The 17209-nt window shown below is 43.9% G+C and overlaps 1 protein-coding gene across 4 annotated transcripts in view; it reads left to right on the top strand.

The window, feature by feature from the left end:
• Window positions 1-1785: 1785 nt before the first annotated feature.
• Window positions 1786-17209, top strand: part of smpd3 (sphingomyelin phosphodiesterase 3) — a 45553-nt gene continuing 30129 nt past the window's right edge. For 2 of the 4 annotated variants that reach the window (XM_048256548.1, XM_048256547.1), the window contains exon 1: window positions 1786-1967. The gene's annotated coding sequence lies outside the window, so the exon portion shown is untranslated. Of the gene's footprint in view, window positions 1968-15179; window positions 15233-17209 lie in introns of those variants that run through there. The other 2 variants (XM_048256551.1, XM_048256550.1) reach the window with 2 other exon arrangements.

Here is a 17209-nt window from a genome sequence, read left to right as displayed (position 1 = left end):
ATGACAACCATCAACCACCTGTCTGACCAGCCCTCTGTCCCAGATTACTCAGTTTGGCTGAGCGGCCAGATCTAGGAAGACAAAACACTCCAAACACCTGTTGTCTGGTAGAGTACTGGAGAATTGTGTGTAGATTGATGAGAAATTAATTGAATCCATTTTAAGATGAGTTTGAAATATAACAAAATGTGGAAAACCTGAAAGGGTCTGAAAACTTTCCGGTTGCACTGTAGATATGTATATTCGAGTTCAGATGCAAAACCCTCTAAATCCGTCGGACTACTTTTCTTTTAAATTAGCTTTTTTATCAGGGTCCTATTGGTTTTTGCTACAAATCGATATTTCAGATCAGGAAGAGAGTGGTATTTAGCGGGTTTTGAAGCAAAATGATTTAATGTATACAATGTGTGGAGAGCATTCACTCACCATTGTTATCACATTTTTGACGGAGGTGGTGTTTAGAGGGTTTTGCGGTAGGTGCTCGGGCTCGTCATCGCCACTTGCGACTATAGCAGCTAATTACAATTTGGTATGCAGACTTATTTTGTAGCCTATTATTTTCTAATGCTTTCACACAACATGTAGCCTAGCCCAGAGGTTTTCAAAGTGGGGGCCACGAGGGGGTGCCAGGGGCCTCAGCAAGTTGGAAGGAAAAATAAAAGCAACAAATAAATACATTTGAAAAGTTTAATATATACCTGCTACTATAAGGATTGTTATACAATGGCATTATAATAATGTGACGCATATCTGAACATTATATTTCCCATGATAATGACTTGGAATAATAGTAGAGTGATAGCTCTCATATAGCAGAAAGCCCCAAATACATTTTTTACACACTGTATGATCCATTGCGAAGTGCTTGTGGCTAAAATAATTATTAGGATTAGCTTAATGTATTTTTACATTTGCCATAGTATTGTCGACGATTCGTTTAATAACACATCAAGGGGGTCCTTGGCCAGAACCTAGTGGTATTTGGGGGGCCTTGTCGTGGAAAAGTTTGGGAACCCCTGGCCTAGCCTATAAACTCACAATATTATGAGTGAAAACTGCTTTATTTGAAAGTAATGGTGTGATTGATTTTACTACCCCGCCCCACTCCGCTTCTTCCACACACACACAAACTAGAAAGCGTGCACACTCCGACCCACACAGTTGACATGCTATAATGTTAACTGGCCTGAGGAAGGCTAGCCTAGGCTACCAATGAGCGATAGAAAATGATTTGCTCAAATTAAATTAGGCTATTTTTGCATACAATTGCCTAACAAAAACCACACCTTATTACCACATTATTGTTTGTCGATTAGCCGAGTAAAGACACTTGGGCCTACTTGAGTAGCCATAATACCAAAGTGGAAAGTCTAGCGACTAAAGCTCAACCATTAACTTGCTCTTCTGTTGGATATTGATGGTAACTATGGAAACAGAGCTCTTGTAAATGCCATGGGATTTGAAGTCCCTCGGAAATGATGACAAAAGGGAGCGGAGAACTCTATCTGGGACATTCTTTGTAGTAGCCTAGAGTAAACATTTTTATGGAAAATGAATCTAATTATTGGTCTCAGGTATAGCCTTTGGGGAACAAGGGGGGTGGGGGTTATGGTTACAGAGACATGGTAGTGTTAATAAAATAGCCTATACATATGAGTACATTTTCTGGTTGAAGTAAATTATTACAATGCGAACTGGATTTGTGGTTTGCTCTCAGCTGGTGATTGGCATTGGTCGTTATGATAAGGGCGTGGCCATGGAGAGTAGATATGACGTCAATGGAGCTGTTCAAAGCGTGGTGGTGCTGGAGATAGAAGCACGCAGTCCGTCGATTTCAGCAAGGCGGCCATGAGGTGGATTCTCTCAGGCTTCTAAAGCATCCTGAGAACATCAGTTTACCGCCTTTCACCGACACTTGCCGAACGACACGTTTCAAACCTGTTTGCATAGCCTACGTCGTGTCTGCCGTAAGTACCACTCCCATTGTTTCTGTGCGCCTCTCGACCATCAATTCAGGGTTGGCATATTATTGTAGACTAACAATTTAGGGTGTAATAGTCTTAAAGTAATGGAAAAACATATACCAAAAGTAATGGAAAAACATATTTCAGCTAGAATTGCAGTTGTCCAGCCGCTCGGGCATCACAGGAAAGGATTTCGTTGTTGCCTACACATCCAGCCTCTGTGAGGACGGATTATGATTTGACTATGTTTGCATGTCTGTGAATCAGAGTAGAGGCGAGGGTTCAAAACGGCGGCGTGCCTGTTTTTTTGTTGACGAACCTATGTGCGCCAGTATACAATTGTATGTGCGATGGCATGGAACTGATTCTGCACGATAACTGAACAGAACCGAGAAGCGCTTTGTTTATCTGTCTTTTCAAATGGTCGTCGACTCATGAACTTCATAAGATAGAAATAATTCCCATGATGCTTTTATTACACGGGTAATTTATTACATGGGTAAGCTTCGCACCTTACCAATCACTTGACTACTCATATGTGGGTGGCTTGGATAGATAGGCTACGTGTGTGGACTTTTGCGCTCATGACGCTGAATAGATTTCTAAAGAATAATGTCATACGTGTACATGAAACGCACACTTTAGTCGGAGCAGTTTTAATAGTGACTTAAAGGTGTGGCTCGGCGCGGTCTCTCATCCGTTTAGCTGACGTGGTTCAAAGAGTCTGTCTCCCTACATCCCCCAAACACATTCACACAGTCGCTCTGTCACACACACGCACAGACGTAGGCTGTTTCTCTCTCGCTCTCTCTTCCTTCCTTGCTCTCTCTCTTTCACACACACGCACACACACACAAACACACACACACACACACACGCACGCAGAGTACACTGCTTCATCGCTCAAAAGTGTATGGGCCGGTGCTACAAATCTTTGCAACCTGTCCATGTACAGTATACCATTCCTGTAGCCCTATGCTTGTGAGTTATAGACATGAATATTGACTTGTTTCGCTTATTTCATATCAGGGCTGCACATTGGATAGTTTAATCAAATGCCAACTAGATGCGTGTGGCTTTGAAATCGGATTCTGGGCAGCTAGTTCTTTGCCATCGTTGGACTTACCATGGCTTCCTGCGTTTGTCATGAAGCATGTTAACAAACGCAGGGAGTGAAACAGGATAGGCGGGCTGATGTGCTCCAGGTAGCCTAGGTGATACCAGACACCACTAGGTTCGGTTTCCTTAACTGTACGCATAAACTGTATTAGAGGAGCGGGCAATTAATGTGTTTAGGCGCTTCTTCCGGATCTTGTTCGTGATCAACCGAGCGCGCAGACTAACTTCATATTGTATGGCATGGAACATTTCCGTTCGTTGAGATGAAAGTGTCAAGTTAATACAAAGATGCGATTTCAGTATTCTTACGAATAAAGCTTTAGGTTAGTATTGTCCTGTACACCGTTTGACGTCAAGACGTGTCCGTTAATTAACTTAAGTTTTTGTATTTTTTATTTTATTTATTGATGTATTTTTAATGAACACTTCACAGGATGTTTTAGTCGTTCGGGAGAAGGATCACTAGCAGAGGATGTCACGTCAACATTCTAGTTGCTAGGGGATAATCAGTGGTCGTGCCAGCGTCAGGCTAGCCAGTCGTCCCCTTTCCATCGCAATAAAGCAGGGGTGTAGGCCTAGTCTAGTAGGCTAAGTAGAACAGCAGATATCCAGAGCAGCTTAAGAAATACTCAGTTGGCACTGCACATGTTGGTGAACCAATACATGTTGTTTTAACATTTAGTAAGGTATGATTTTTATTGCCTATTTTTGTATTTCATTGTTGTCTGACATGACAGCATTCATTGTAATGCTTTCACTATTAACTCACTGTGTGTGTGTGTGTGTGTGTGTGTGTGTGTGTGTGTGTGTGTGTGTCTCTCTCTCTCCTCTCTCTCTCTCTTGCACACACACACACACACACACACACACACACACACACACACAGTTGTGTACCCAAATGTCTCCACCCACACATGCATCAAATCCTTAATGTAATATGCAGTATATTAAGCACACCAATGCCTACTTTCTGGAAGGGCCCATGAAGATGGAGAGTGTCTCTCTCCTTCTCTTTCTCTCTCTCTCTCTCTCTCACACACACACACACAAACATACACACAATGAAATGATACAAGATATTTTTCCAATATGATGTCTTTGGTGTTAGATAGGATTCCTTCAGATTATGTCAACTGTAATCATGTATGACTGTGTGATGGCAGTGCTATTTATAGGCGAATCCCTTTAGCCTCCCAGCTGTGGCCAGGACAGGTGGAGGAAACCACTGTGTGTGCGCTTGCCTGTGGGTGTAGCTGCAGCAGGAGAGGGGGCTCACGGAGTTAGCCTCGGTTACTGCTTATTTGTGTGGACCATAGCTCTCTTAAACACACACCATGTGGAGCGACTGTGCCTCTACTCCTCCTGAAAGAGGAAATGTGCTGCAGAGGGTCTCCAGCTCTTTCGGCTGGTTGTAGTTCAGCTCCAGCTCTTTCGACTGGTTATAGTTCAGCTCCAGCAGGGAGTATGATGCCTTTTAAGGATTTCATTTTCAAGCAATAATGGGACCTAACAAGTGCAACATTTGACATGCACCCATCTACTGTCAACATTGAGCTTTGAAAATAAGGGAGATTTCCCAAGATCATAACCCAAAATGTAGGAACTTTCAATTTTGGGCTTTCTGTTGCTATCCGTCCTCTAACAGCAAGAATTTACAGACTACAAAACTGCTGCACTAACTAAATGTGGTGTGAAGCTAACATAGCTTGCTAACATGACTTTGCTTACCGATTGGCATCAAGATGTATTCTCACAACAATCACGCAGTTATCTTAAATAATATCACTCTAAAATCAACAACCAAGCGGTTACCTTAAATAACCTTGAAGCAAGCAAAACAATGCTTTTCTGCTTTGACAACATCTGTTTCACTTAGAAGAGGGAGGATTTGTGTTTTTGGGCAGTTAATATGCTGGGTAGACTGCATGACTGTCATGCTGACAGTAGTCTACATGTGTAAAAAGACATCTGTCTATATGTGTGACTGTCACATGTATAGTAGTGTATTTAAGGCATTTTGATGTCTGTGTGTGTGTGTGTGTGTGTGGTGTGTGTGTGTGTGTGTGTGTGTGGCAGTGTTTGTGAATGTCCACTTGTGTTCAAAGCAGTGCTGGTGTGTTCGTACAGTATGTGTGTGTGTGTGTGTGTATGTGTGTGTGTGTGGGAGTAATCTGTGTGTGGGGGTAATCTGTGCGTCTGCCCCCAGCTGTTTCTGGATGGTGGTTTCAGCTCTGCCACACCCATCCCAGTGCCCCATGTAATTGTGGGTATTTATGGAGCTGCTGCTCTGGGCCTGACTGTGGTTCTTGGTGGCGCTCCAACTAGGCTGTCCAATCAGGTTTGGGTCCAGCTGGTGTCTGTTGCTGGAGCCTTCGTGGCGTCTCTGTAGGTGGTGGGTTAGGCCCTGTGTGTGTGTGTGTGTGTGTGTGTGTGTGTGTGTGTGTGTGTGTGTGTGTGTGTGTGTGTGTGTGTGTGTTAAAGTTGACTGATGTTTTGCAGACGGTGGGAATCGAACCCGGAACAACCGATTGTCAGTTGGTGACGTTACAAGTTCTTGGTTGGGTTGAGTTAGGCCTTGTGTGTGTGTGTGGTTGTGTGTGTCTGTGTAGGGTGTTGGTTAGGCCGTGTGTGTGTGTGTGTGTGTGTGTGTGTGTGTCTGTGTGTGTGTGTGTGTGTGTGTGTGTGTTGTGTGTGTCTGTGCCAGAGGTGAGCAGGATTAGAGAGGGTAGAGGGCAGGGCCGGGGGTGATTAAAGGGGGCAGCAGCAGGCACACAGGGCATCTAGTCCCCTCCCACATATCAGGTCTCTCATTAGAGTACTGTTCCTTTTTATTTAGAGTCCTATATGCGTATATAGCAGTGTATGTAGCAGAGCTCCTTTTCATTTAAAGTCTTGAGTGTGATGTATGTGTCTGCCTCTCATACCTCAGATGGCCATGTGTGTGTGTGTGTGTGTGTGTGTGTGTGTGTGTGTGTGGACCTCTCCTACCTTGGTAGGCCGAGTGTGTGTGTGTACTGTATGTGTGTGTGCGTGTGTATGTGTGTGTAAACTTCTCTTACCTCGGTAGGCCGAGTGTGTGTGTCTGTGTGTATGCCTTTCATACCATAATAGACCTATTGTGTGTGTGTGTGTGTGTGCACGTGTCTGTGTCTGAGTGTTTACCTGTCATACCTCAGTAGGCCTAGTGTGTGTGTGATTGTGTGTGTGCATGCCTCTCACACCGCCATAGGCACAGTGTGTATGTGTATGCCTTTCATAACTCAGTAGGTCTAGTGTGTGTGTGTGGCTGTGTGTCTCCCTGTCATACCTTAGTAGGCCTAATGTGTGTGTGTGTCTGTGTGTGTGTGCATGCCTCTCATACCGCGGTGGGCCTAGTGTGTGCTTGTGTCTTTGTTTGTGTTTGTGCGTGTGTCTAGGTATGTGTGTGTTTGTGTGTTTGTGTATGTGTGCAGGCCTCTCACACCACCGTGAGGCCAAATGTGTATGTGTGTGTGTGTGTGTGTGTGTGTGTGTGTAGGCCTCTCATACCACCGTAGGCCAAGTGTGTGTGTGTGTGTGTGTGTGTGTGTGTGTGTGTGTGTGTGTATGTGTGTGTGTGTGTACCTCTCATACAGAGCCAGCGCTGGACGGTGCCCCCTCAAATAAAATATGTGCCCCCTAAGTCTGACCACCACCTAGGCTATTAAGTTTCTATTTTGTTGCTATTTCACATAGATATGGTCTTCCTTTTAGACTACATGCAGTGGCAGAAAACTCATACCGCCTCTCCTGATCCCACTCTCACTCTTTCACACACACACACACAGCTCAAACACCCTAAGTAATGATACTTAAACACCCATCCGTAGGCTAGTTGGTGTTCACTAAAGGTTAGCATTATCAACACCACACCGAAAATGAAGTTCAATAGGCTAGTACTCCTGTATGCAAATTAACTAGTTTGTTCTTATCACAACAGACTCAGTCTCAGAGATAAAATTAGTTAGACAGGCAAAGATATCAGCAGTTATCAACATGCATGTAAGAGCATTAGGTGGTAAGGTAGGCCTAATGTTAGAACACAGCTGGGTCTCTACTCGGGGACACTACTCGGTGTGGTGTGTGTAGCGTGCGTGTGTGTGTGCGTGTGTGTTTATGTGAGTGTGCGTGCATGTGTGTATGCGTGTGTGTGTGTGTGTGCCTCTCAGCAGGTCTATGCTTTACTGCTCTCCTCTGTTTATGTTGTGTAGAATTCAGGTGGTTTCTATGGCAACCACCATCTCAGCTTCCAAAGGAGTCATGCACTCTTTTTCTATCATTCTCTATCTCTCTATCATTCCTACTCTCTCTATCATTCTAGCTTATTCTTTCTCATTTCTGCTCTGCTTGGCCAGCACTGAATAATTTGTGTGTGTGTGTGTGAGAGAGAGACAAAAAAGAGAGTGTGTGTGTGAGTGTTGATAGAGATTAAATAATTCACCATGTAGCTCTTTTTCTGAGATAAACATTGGATATCTGCATATTGCATTTGTGCTCCCATAGATAGTCTTTTACTGCTTTACTGTTTCAGGTTTTCAGAATGCCCCCTTCTGGTTAGGGTTAGGATGCCCCCTTACAGGTTAGGGTTAGAATGCCCCCCTACAAGTTAGGGTTAGGGTTAGGATGCCCCCCTACAAGTTAGGGTTAGGATGCCACCCTACAGGTTAGGGTTAGGATGCCACCCTACAGGTTAGGGTTAGGATGCCACCCTACAGGTTAGGGTTAGGGTTAGGATGCCCCCCTACAAGTTAGGGTGCCCCCCTACAGTAAGCCTAGAGCCTAGTTGGTCTAAGTTGTAGAAAATCAACCAAAAACCCACTCAAGCAACCTTTTAACCTTTAAAACATAAACATGTTCATTATGTGTTTTTAGTTGTCACAAGACATATCAGGAGCTAAATACTGCATATAGCAAATAAACATGGCGGAGTATTCATGGTTTGGATGGGCAGTATTCGTTGTTAGGCTGGGTGGTATTCAGGACAGTACATGCACTGTAAACTCTTTAAGAGTTAGCAAGGGCATTGCTCATAAGGAGGCTACTATATTAGTGAAATCTTGAAGGCATAATCAAGCTGTCTACTAAATGAAATTTGAAGGCCGGATTCCCACATTGAAAATCAGCCATAATTCCTAATGCTGTGACTTGCCGAAGAATATGCTATAAAGTGGCAACATGAACATCTGTAACGCTCATTAGCCACACAGCATATTTGTCTGTCATCATAAACAGTGCCAATAACACTACTCACTCTTCTGCAATATCAACAAGCTCCTTCACCCCCCCTTCAAGCTGCCGTGTCTAGCTCTGTTGAACACTCTTACTCATTTCTCCACTCAGTTCTTCCATGACAAAGTCAACATAATTTATCCAAATATTTATCCTCCATCCCCCCAGCCTTCTGTTTCAAACGCAGTTGCATCATCCCTTCCTCCCACCCTCTCAAAGGATATAACCAGCCAGTCAGCTTATGCCACTGCTCCACCACTCTTCCCAAAGCATGTCCGGCTAACATATAGAATCTGCTCCAGCACTCTCCACAAAGTCAAGTTAAGTCAAGTTTATTTATATAGGGCATTTTATACACAGAGGTCATTCAAAGTGCTTTACATAAACAAAAGCAAATAGTAGTAGCAAATAAAAGCATAGAAGGGCAATAGTCAAATAATAGTTTAAAAGGTAAAGATCATAATATTTAAAAAATAAAGAATAATTAAAAGACAAAATAAAAGACTCAAAGCATGTCCGCCTAATATACAGAATCTGATCCCATTTCACACCTTGTCAACATGGCACTTTTTTATTTTTCCTTACTCCACTGAGAACTTTATGTTTTGTGTGTATTTGTGTCTTTTAGTAAATTGTATTTTGAATGACAGTACACCTGCATTTTCTAGAGGCAGTATATTTTGGGTGAAGTATGTCTTTGTGTTTGTAGAAAAGCAAAGCTGAACTGATGTGCTTAGCGTGTGTTTGTAAAGCACACCGTGTGAAGAGTTTTGAGAAAAGTGTGAAAACCATGTAAAATCCTGGGTCATGTGACACAGTGCAAATAACTACCACAAGCCTGCGGAATATAGAACACATCAATACTGAGCCTCGCGCTGAATGTGCCTCAGGGGACGCCAGAGCCGCCTTTGTGAGTGTGGAGGGTGAGTGTCCCCTAAGCTAGGTTTCCAGCATGTCTGCATGTTTGTGTGTGTGTATGTGAGATTGTGTTTGAGTGTGTGTGTGTGTGAATGGGGGGCATGTGTAGCAAGAGCTGTGTGTGTCTGGTGTGTGTGTGTGTGTGTGTGTGTGTGTGTGTGTGTTTGTGTGTGCGTGTGTGTGTGTGTGTCTGTGTGTGTGTGTGTGTGTTTGTGTATGCGTGTGTGTGCGTGAGTGGACGTGCAGTCTGAGGGATATTTGTGAAGGGTCACTGGTTTTGTGTTGGGCAGAAAGGGAGAGAGGGAGTGCTGGGGGAGCTGGGGTAGGGGTGGGGCTTGTCAGTTGCGTGTATGATGTGTGTGATCGATCCGGGCTGATCTAGATTTATCTGCTTGTGTGGTTGCTTGGGCCCCTTGCTGGGTAATATTGCTGCTACTCACAGCCACGCCAAGGTGCTTACAGGTCAGAGCATCTCAGTGTCCACAGCAATGCTCTGTTTGAGTTCGTCTTCAGAACCGCGTCTTCTCAGTGCTTTTACACACTCCTACAGTGAGGACTATCCCTAACTCCTACTGTGGTAAAAATCCAGGCAAGACAGGCAGCAGTGAAGAAAGGTACCATCTTTCATTATAATCGGGGATGCAAATCCCGACTGGGGACATGTTAACAGCAATAAAGTTCCAGCAGCAAATCCAAGTTCTCTGGGGCGAGGCCCCATCATATACAGGTTCATCTTACACAATTACATTGTTTATTGTCAAAACCATTATATACAGCCATATGACAATACCTGGGCACTTCATGGATAAAAACCAATAACCATCATGCTAGTTCCAGCAGAGACAATAGACAAGTCAGGATTAAGCACAATGTCCCATATGCATCCCTCAGTCTTTCTTGCGATTGGAGGCTGCATCACATGATATAGAACAGGCACAGCAACACTGGCACAGCAACACTGGCACAGTAACAGTCCAGGAAACTCCAAGCAGCTTTTCTCCACTGTCAACCATCTTCTCAAACCACAATCTCCCCCACCTACAGGCACCACAGAAAAACAGTGCAATAAGTTCATGGCCTTCTTTAAATCAAAAATTGCACAAATTGGCTCTGCCCTCTCTGGTCCTTCCACCCAAACTGTTTCTCCAACAAATGGCATCTCCCACCCCCTAAACTGCTTTCCTGAAGTCACCCTGAATATCATCAGGAGGATGAAACCCTCCACCTATGCCCTGGACCCTTTCCCAACTAAAGTGTGGTTCGGGCTACATATTTCTGTCCAAACCCGTCCCGCGTCCGACAGAGTTGCGTCCAAACTCGACCTGAACCCGACAGGCCTTTTCATTTTTATGTCCGAACCCGACCTGAGCCCGATGCAGATGATGCCTCAGTTATTCCCATGCTAGTGATTAAATGTTCACATTTGTGGATAGCCTGTCTTTAGCCTATTAAATAACCGTCAAAATGGAATTCTTAATTGTCTACAGAATCAGATGAGTGTGCATGCATGCAGGAGGTCACACACAACACACAATAACACAAGAGGCCCAAGCAAGCATATTGAAATAGAATTCTAGTCTTGCCATTGACGAAACTTCTTGAAAAGATTTAAGTCTTGAAATGAACTGCAACAGTCATTGAAACTATGGTCCTTCTGTTACTGATCCATATGCAGCATCAACGTTAATTGGGACAACTCAAGGAAATCCTCTCCTCCAATTGAACGAGATGACCTTATACCGGTAGCCTATATCTTTAAGACATGCAACGCAAATACCTCCACCCAGTAGGCCTAGACTTCCCTATGTTTTCTTTGGTCTTAAAATCTCCCGATAGGCTAACAACTTTTTTCTAACATCACCCAAGCTACCTAAAATGCACGTGTTGTCACGGCTACAAACAAATCTTGCAGACAGGAAGAAGGCTGTTAGGTCCTTTTTTACATTTTATTTTAACGTTTGCATCATGTGAAGCAGACCTGTTGGTTACCCAACATAATAAGCTATTTTAAATGTAAAACATCCAATGCATATCGCGCCGATGTGTCCGAGCCGAGCCCGAGTATAATTTCTAAATATTTGTTCTAACCCGGAGTGTAACTGTGCCAGTGTTGCTGTGCTTGTGTGCCAGTGTTGTTGTGCTTCTGTGCCAGTGTTACTGTGCCAGTGTTTGTGAGATAGTGCCAAATGACTCCTGTCTTCAGAGGAGCAGGTGGGATGGGGGTTAAGGATGCAACTCTAACTGAATTAAAGTTGCTGATTGGATTGTGGTCATAATAATGCCTTTGTCCATTTCCGCTAACTGCGTTAGCAGCCTTCACGCACATGCTCAAAGCCCAGGGCACAACATCCTGTTCACCGGCCTGCAGGGACTGAGCATTACATTAGAGAGAGCATGAGAGACAGACAATAACAGAGGGAGAGAGGGAATGAACATATGAGAGGGGCAGAAAGAACAAGTGAGGGACAGACTGATAGAGAGCGAGTGAGAGAGAGATAGAGAGAGAGAGAGAGAGAGAGAGAGAGAGAGAGAGAGAGAGAGTGAGAGAGAGATAGAGAGAGAGAGAGATTGACTCAAATTGAAACATGGAGAAGCAAATGGGTTGAGAGGTCGGTTGTGTTAAACCAAAGAGTATAAATAGGAGGAGCAAGATACTTCATCTACATCAGGAGCCACCTCCGGGAACCCGGATCGCATGAAGGAGGGTCAAAATCCCTCTTTATGCAGACCAGAGGCAGCGACTGCTCCATTTAACTCTATGGCCATAGCTCAGAATTTCACCACATATGCTATGATCTTGGTTCTATAGAGTTAGGAATGTGAATTTTGGGCATGGTTTCATGATCCTCAAACCCTTCTGACCATTTCAGATACATTTTTAGCGTTTTTGAGCATTCCAGTCTGGAGAAAATCAACCTTACTGTATATCAGGTGTGCGCCTGTTTTTTACAGTATTCTGCTGCTGTTGGCTGGTTGCTACGTTTCTCACAGGTGGAACGTCATCAATACATCAGCAACACGCCTCTTTATGCAGACAGGAATCGATCCCCATTTCGCGCCCATATACATGAATTACGACAAAGTATCTTGCTCCGCCTATGTATAATCTTTGGTTAAACTTTGGCCACGTCATGAGAGCCCTTCCCCCAGCTTGTGGACAGACACACAGAAACTGCCTATCTTGAGCGTCTTTTGGACAGACACACAGAAACTGCCCATCTTCAGTGTCTTGTGGAGGATCAAGCCACTATCAGGTTCCCACATAGATAGGCAAGCCCCACCTTTAGAAGCACCCCAATGAGGCTACAGCAGAACTGACACTTGCAACAAACCTTATTTCCTCATTTAAGTACAGTACTTCTACTTGTCTAATTCATTCAACTGTCATTTATTAGGACACCCTAGAAAGACTTTCATACATCTATAATCAAAGGTTTTTCTGATGAATATGTATCCCAGCATCTTTCAGATAGAAACTAGATGTACCGCATAGCGGTACAAAATATGACCACCGCTCAATCCTGTACATCCATTCCGTGAAAATAAATCACATTAATCAATTTGTCTCCATCTTCTACTCCATCCCCCACTCTTGAAACTTTTGTGTATGCTTGTTTGGCATGTGTGTTTTTGCGGGCCGCTGAAAGTAGCCTACTGGCTGCAAAGGTGAATAGATTTGTAGCACTTGCCAAAAAATTTGTAGCATTGTTATAAAACCTTTAAAATCTCTAAACAATCACAAGTAGGGCAGTTCATCACAGTCCATCCATTGCAACTGGACTGATGAAAGGTACACCTGTAGGCTACATTGTATTTGGGAAAGAAGGTAGCAGCATAATGTATTTATTTTATTTATTTATTATTAAACAAAACAATCCCTGTCAGATCCATGCAGTTTTCAACAGCTAAGAAGAGAGGTCATGTCATGGATTTTTGTGAATGTTTCTTCTTCTACATATGCATAAGTTTAGTCATCTAGTTCATATGATATTCAGCTTAATTGTCAATGCACAAATTAAATACCAGTAGTCTAAAACAAAATGCAGTTTTACCCAGTGGTGCAAATAACTGACATGTCCAAAAGGGCCTTCATGAAATGCTTCTCTAGATACACATTTTAACGGGCCAAGTTGAAGAGCTGCTGTCCATTATTGTTTGTGCAAATATAGGCTGATTCATGTTCCCTTGCATTTTGCAACTGTGAGGTCCATGGTTAGTCTGGCTTTCACCAGACCAAGCTCAATCTTTTAAGAAATCAAAAAAGAAATCGCCGGCAGATCAGGCTGGGTTCACCCAGCCTAGTCCATGGTAGGCGCCTGATAGAAATATTGTTTAATTTTGCGATTGAGATATCCACGCACTGGCGCCTCCTCTGCGACATTGGTTTTAGAGCTATTCTAAATGCAAAAATGCATAGAGGTTATGACAAAACCGTGACTGTTAAACTATAAGCTATATAAGGTATGCCCTATGCTAGGCCTATTACACAACATATATTGTCACTAGGCTATGCTGGCGACCCAAATAAAATCTCCTTTGGGAACCAACAGTATCAAGCAGACATAAGCTGCCACCTCTTGGCGAAAATGTAGTTAATAGTTTTGCATATCAGTAGTAAGTGGAGTGGAGTGGCCCCCGGGGACCAAACTAAATTTTTCCGTAAAAGTCTAGTGGGGCTACTGGCTACTGTACATAACCACCAAATTTCATGTGCCCCGGGTATCGTTGACCAAAATTTCAGGAAGTAGATGATGGGAATCCCTATATGACCGCTTAGGCCTAGTCTGGTGCTCTCTTCCTCTGTCATGCTTTCGATTTTAGAGTTTTGACAATGAGCAGCAGGAACAAATTGAACCCACGTAAACAACAATATAGGCTATAGGCCTGCTATCCGTCAGTTATGCTTAAACCCCGTTTTTTAATGCTGCCTAACAGAACATCCAGCTGAACTATAGTTATGAACACTACTTTAATCATTTCCATATTTAATTTTACGCACATATTTAATTTGCGGGAGTGCAGTGAATCATCGGTTTGTCCCGCACCTGCGAACGCACCTCTCTCATCCCGCCCGCTCCCGCAAAGAGCTTTTTAAAAGTTGTCCCGCGCCACACTCTTTTGCGTCGGGACCTGCGGGTCTACCGCGGGAGTGCAGACCTCTATGTCATGGTGAAGGTGCAAAAAGTAGTCCAACAGTAGTCCTGTAATTCTGTGTGCATGGTAAGGTGCTCAAGAGAGTGAGTGTCATGGTGAAGGTGCAAAAAGTAGTCCAACAGTGCAAGAATAAGGTCTAGAGATCAGCATAAATAATATGGACAAATAAGAGAGTAAAGTATAATGTAGACAAGGTAATATAAAAAAACTATGTCAGTGCAAGAATAGGTTGAGGTAATAGGGTTACAGGGTATTCAGTATTGTAGCAGAAGCCATTGGTCATGTGTGCTAATATAGGATGAAAAACAGTGTAGCAGTAAAACAGTAGCAAAAACATTAGGCTGTGGACAGTAGTAAAACAGTAGCAAAACAGTAGTGGGCATTCAGTACTCGAACATGGAGGGGTGGAGAGGCAGACAGACTATGCAGAGAAGTCTATCTCTCCTCTTCCCTTAAGTAAAGCATTGAACAGTTCAATGGCCCTGGGGACAAATGACTTCCTCAGTCTGTTGTGCAAGGCAGTGAGCGAAGTCTCCAGCTGATCAGGCTCTTCTGCTTTACAATAGTGCTGTGGAGTGGATGACACTCATTGTCCAAGATGTTGATCAGTTTGTTCAGGGTCCTTTTGTCAGATATTGAAGTGATTCGCTCCAGTTCAGCTCCCACTACAGAGCCAGCTTTCCTTACCAGCCTGTCAAGTCGCCCAGCATCCATCTTCTTTGTGCTTCCTCCCCAGCATACCACTGCATAGAAGAGGACGCTGGCAACAACAGACTAGTAGAACATCCTGAGGAGCTTGCTGCACACATTGAAGGACCGCAGCCTCCTCAGTAAGTACAGCCTGCTCTGCCCTTTCTTGTAGAGTGCGTCAGTGTTGGCTGACCAGTCTAGTTTATTGTCCAGGTGGAGACCCAGATACTTGTAGGTGCTTACCACCTCCACGTTGACACCATCAATGGAGACTGGTAGCAGAGCGGGCTTAGACCTGCGGAAATCCACCACCATCTCCTTGGTCTTTGAAGTGTTGAGTTGAAGGTGATTGAGTTTGCACCATTGCACAAAGTTCTTCACCAGGAAAGCTTAGGATAGCCAGTGGAGCTCAATGAACAATGGGGTAACATGTGCCCTTATTGGCTGATTGAAAAACAAACGTGCCACCGCATTCTGGACCATATGGGCCACCGCACATGCTGGTGTAACAGATAACCATGGTCTGTACCATGAAGTGGGAGACCCATTAGGAGGGTGTAACAGTTGTTGAGGCAAGAAATAACCATGGTATGTACCATGAGCTCGGTGGTAGTATATTGAATATTGAATTGTGTAAAGCATCATGACCGGGCGACTGAGATGACATGGTCAGAAAAGGTCAGCGGGTCATCAATCAAGACACCCAAACTTAGTAGCAGCAAAACTTAAGGAATCAATTTTGTTGTTGATGTTGATGTTATATAGTTGATAGACTGGGAAGACCATCAGTCTTAGAGAGGTTAAGTTGAAGGTAATGTTCTTTCATCTATGTGGATGTGTCAGAGAGACAATCCGTGATCCGAGCCAAGACCGTGGGGTCGTTAGGCAGTAACAACAGACAGAGTTGTGTATCATCTGCATTGCAGTGATACAAGAAGCCACATAAATGGATAATCGGGCCCAGTGAGGTGGTGGACATGGCAAAGAGATGGGGCCCCAGCACCGAACCTTGGGGCACCCCTGTGGCGAGGCAGTGAGATGTGGACGTTTGTTCATGCCAAAACAATTCAAAGAACTTTTTTTCCGTTAGCACCCACACACACACATACTGTACATACACACACACATACACACACACACACACACCAACAGCCCACATTAGAGACATGGTAGGTAAAAAGCTAGCTTAGCCTAGTAAATAAATAGCAGATCTATACTGGATGAGCAATAAATAACAGTTAAAAGAGACCAAGTGTTAAAAGGACAGTCCAAATGGGGTTCAGCCATTCAAAAGTCTGATCGATGCAGGCACAAAGCTTTATGCAAAACAGGGCTCTATTAGTACTGAATGTGAGGGATCTGTAGCTGTGGTCTGAGGGTAAGGGGTAATACCAGCCGTATAGAGTGTATGTGATGTCCAGGGTGATTTGTGTTGCTTTTTGTTTAGTCCTTCTGTTGTATATGCTGATGAGTGATTCCCTGCTCTTGTTAAATTATTTTGCTGCTCAGTTTTATGATTCTGTTTAGTGGGTTGGATGTTGGACAGTGCCCCAAACCAGGCTGTGATATTGAAGGTGATTATGGATTCAATGAGGCATCTATAGAATGCTAACCTGACTCTCGCCAGATGAATTTCTTTCCGCCTAGCTCCACTCATCCATCTGGGATCAATCCATTGAAGTGTTGCTTCAGAAGGCTGGGCCTAATCAAAAAATGCTTGCATATGATTGGATAAGCCACTTGTCCGTCATCTATTGACGTGCTACTTCAACCACTCACAGTCTCACAGTCGCTTCTACGCTATGTCACATCTATGAAACTCCCGCCCTGCGTCCTGATTGGCTCTACCATAAAATCTGGTGCAGAAATCACTCTCAGCGGAAGAGGTCCCAGATGGATGTGAGTGAAGCTAGGCGGAGCGAAATTCATATGGCGAGAGTCAGGTTAATAGAATGTTGCCAGTACAGATTGTCTGCAGAGTTTACAGACGAAAAAGAGACACTGCTGGCACTTGGAGTAGATGGTATGGGTGTTTGGTTGGAAGTTGAGTTTGTTATCAATTATTGTCCCAAGGTATATGTCAACCCTCTCTATTGGCTGATTGTTGACAGTCAGAG

This window comes from Alosa alosa, chromosome 11, assembly GCF_017589495.1.
Source record: "Alosa alosa isolate M-15738 ecotype Scorff River chromosome 11, AALO_Geno_1.1, whole genome shotgun sequence".
Lineage (NCBI taxonomy): Eukaryota > Metazoa > Chordata > Actinopteri > Clupeiformes > Clupeidae > Alosa > Alosa alosa.
Note: the sequence above shows the minus strand (reverse complement) of the source record. Positions and strands in the feature narration are given on the sequence as shown.